The sequence below is a fragment of the Piliocolobus tephrosceles genome, chromosome 10, assembly GCF_002776525.5.
Source record: "Piliocolobus tephrosceles isolate RC106 chromosome 10, ASM277652v3, whole genome shotgun sequence".
Classification (NCBI taxonomy): Eukaryota; Metazoa; Chordata; class Mammalia; order Primates; family Cercopithecidae; genus Piliocolobus; species Piliocolobus tephrosceles.
In genome coordinates, this window is record NC_045443.1 from 11,094,283 (window position 1) to 11,097,545 (window position 3,263).

The following is a 3,263-nucleotide window of genomic DNA, read 5'->3' on the forward strand; positions in this document are numbered from 1 at the left end:
CACGTCGTATGTGTGCAAAGTGGAGCTGTGTGAATAGCAGTTCTGGAATCATTTCAGCAGTATGAAAATGATGGAAAGCACATTCGTAGTTCTGCCTCATGATACCACTGGGCGCCTGTGTTGTACATGCCTTCAACATGGGCGAGGCCCGGGTCAGTAGAGCTCACAGTTTGGTTCTCATGCAGTTTGAAAGGCGTGAGAGGACCCTTCCCCCCTCCAGCTGTAGGAAGGAGGCGGCTGTCTCCTGCCTATATTTGATGGGATTGTCTGTGGCTCCTTAGGGACAGGAATGCAGGGAGTGGGGGAAGAAAGCCGGCCTGACTGCTCGCTAGTCAGCCTTCCCCGAGGGAGGAGTGGAGGGGTCATTTCGTGGTAACTTGCCAAGTCTTTCTTAACCCATCTGCTCTTAGAAATGACCAGTGTGCCGTGACAAGTAAAAGACCCGTTAGAGACAGATGGGCTGTGTGTCCCATGCGTTTACGGCTTTGTGGTCTCAGAGCTGGCAGGACTCCATAGCTTTCTGGGGAATGCTGGGTCAGCCGAGGGGCTGAAAATAGTGAGAGGAAGACAATCCACCCTCGCTGCTCTGGTCTGGGAGTGATCACTGAGGAGAGTGGCATGGAGAGCCCAGCCGTGGGGTCCCTCTCAAGCACGCCCTCACCGCAGTGGGAATGCGGGTCTCAACCTCCCTAGGCCTCTGTGATTTTCATCTATCACATACTCACCTCCAGCAGGGATGTCTATGGTGATGAGATGAGGGAGCATCATAGCACATGTGGCACTTAGTAGGCTTGCGATGAGTGGACGCTGGCGTCAGTGGAACAGGAGACTGGGCGCTGCGTGTGGACGCACTCACGTGCTGGTGCCATGGGTGGAGAGAGGAGAGAGGGACGCTCTGCAGTTCTCCTGTTGGTCTGTCACCCCCGCTGTTGTGAGCAGAATCCGTGAGTGTATTCTGTTGCCCCAGTCAACTTGGTAGGCTGATTGCTCAATTTTCTGCTTCCACTTTTGATTTCTTTTTTTTTTTTTTTTTTTGAGACGGAGTCTGGCTCTGTCACCAAGGTTGGAGTGCAGTGGCCGGATCTCAGCTCACTGCAAGCTCCGCCTCCGGGGTTTACGCCATTCTCCTGCCTCAGCCTCCCGAGTAGCTGGGACTACAGGCGCCCGCCACCTCGCCCGGCTAGTGTTTTGTATTTTTAGTAGAGATGGGGTTTCACCATGTTAGCCAGGATGGTCTCGATCTCCTGACCTCGTGATCCACCCGTCTCGGCCTCCCAAAGTGCTGGGATTACAGGCTTGAGCCACCGTGCCCGGCCTCACTTTTGATTTCTTAAGAATGGGAAAAGGAATACTTCATTTACTTTTCTGGTTGATGGCATACATTCTTTGATATCACCCTAATGCTTTTTAATTTCTACATATTTTTGATGCTGGAGCTTGCCTGACATCTGTGTTTTTATGCCTCACCCTCTCGTTTAACTGTTGGCCACACCAAGACCAGAGAGAAGTGACCAGACCAATTGGTAGCAGGGCTAGGACTGGAATTCCCCAGCCTTTTGATGTCCAGCAGTCTCTGTTTTCTGTATTGTACTGTTTTTCCCTATTTCGACCCCTGTTAGGACAGTGGACGTGAAATGTGGCTGGGCGCTTTTGGGGGTGTTCTAGGAGTGTGGCAGATGCCTCAGACTGGCATTTCCCCCTGATTCTGAATTCTCATGGCTCAGAGTCAGTCCCTAGGCTACTGACTGGGAGATACAGGAAGTTGTTTTGTATGACAAACTATACCAGGGCACTTTTTTCACCCGGCAGTTTATATGGTTTGGACTGGAATAAATCTCTGATATTCGTTTCTTTGCCAATATTATTAGGGAGTGGAGCCTGACTTGTTAACTTAGCCCGATTCATAGTGCTTTGAATCTCAGTGAGTGTTGAACTGAACGGAAGTGTGAGAGTGTCTTGGACAGTGGTTTGCAAACCTAGCTGCATCTGGGGGGCTGTGAAAAAAGCGTGCGTGCTTACTCCAGATCAGTTGAAATAGAATCTGCAGGAATGGAGCCTGGGCAGCTATAGTGCTGTTAAAAACCCCCAGGTGGTTCTGGTATACTGTAAAGGTTGAGACCCACTGATCCACAGTGAATTGGAGTACTGGAGTCCTGGATCATATGTCTTAGCTTAGAATGGCTCTTATGCTTTAGAACTGTGAAAAAAAAGTGTTACGCAAGCAAATGTGGAAATAGCCTAAATGCCACATCCTGTTACTACCTGCCATGAAGTATATTCACTCTATTGTGATCTCTACCCATTCTACCTTTTCTTCATGGAACAATAATTTGACAGTTGGTTATGCAGAACCAGAGTAGGTCTAGTTTGAATGGTAAGAAACAATTTTGGGTATGAAGTACTCTTTAGGCATTTATTGAACTCTTGTTTGTATCTCCGCTGTGCTGGACAGTTTATAAATATTACTTCTTTAAGCAAGGCCTATGGAGTCAGGCTGCCTGGGTTTTGCTAACTAGCTGTGTCACTTGGGGCAAGTTTTTAAGCTTATATAAACCTGACTTTCATCTGTGAAATGGGATGACAAGGGGTCATGAGCCGCCACGCCTGGCTTTGAATGTGGAGTATCATCTCACAGGATTGTGCAAATGTGTGTGTAAAGTGCTTGTGCCTAACACATAGTAACTACTCAGTGAAGTTATTACACCATCATCATCATATTTAAATGTAAATATTAAGAGCTAATAAATTTGTAAAAGGTAGTATACCCTTACCCCTTGAACCAAAGACTACTTTAGTTTTAAGTGGTTGGGTTAATTTATCACTTAAATATTGGCCTCTTGAATACCTTGAATTTCAAGGATTTCAATTGAACGTAGCCGGAGGATTTCAATTGAATTTCAATTGAATGTAGCCGGAGGATTTCATAATTGGACCGTTGCCTCTGAAAGTTGGAGCTTGTTTGTTTGTTTGGTTTCACTTCCTACACTAAGCATGTGGCTGTACGCACCTTTGTGGTGACTTCTGGTACTGGAGAATTAAAACTTCATTCGCTTCTTTGGAGGAGATGATCTTACGCTATACGAAGCACTCAGACTTCGTTTACTATGTACCATCCAGGCAAGACCAGTTGCTTCCCACGGCAGCCTGTCCTTTTCTTAGCTCTCTCATCAATCTAGCCTGTTCCTTCTATTCCTCTTTATACTAGAACTTCTCTTTGAACAAGGAATGTTGTTTTGTCATTGCTAGGTCTCCAGCAGTTAGTA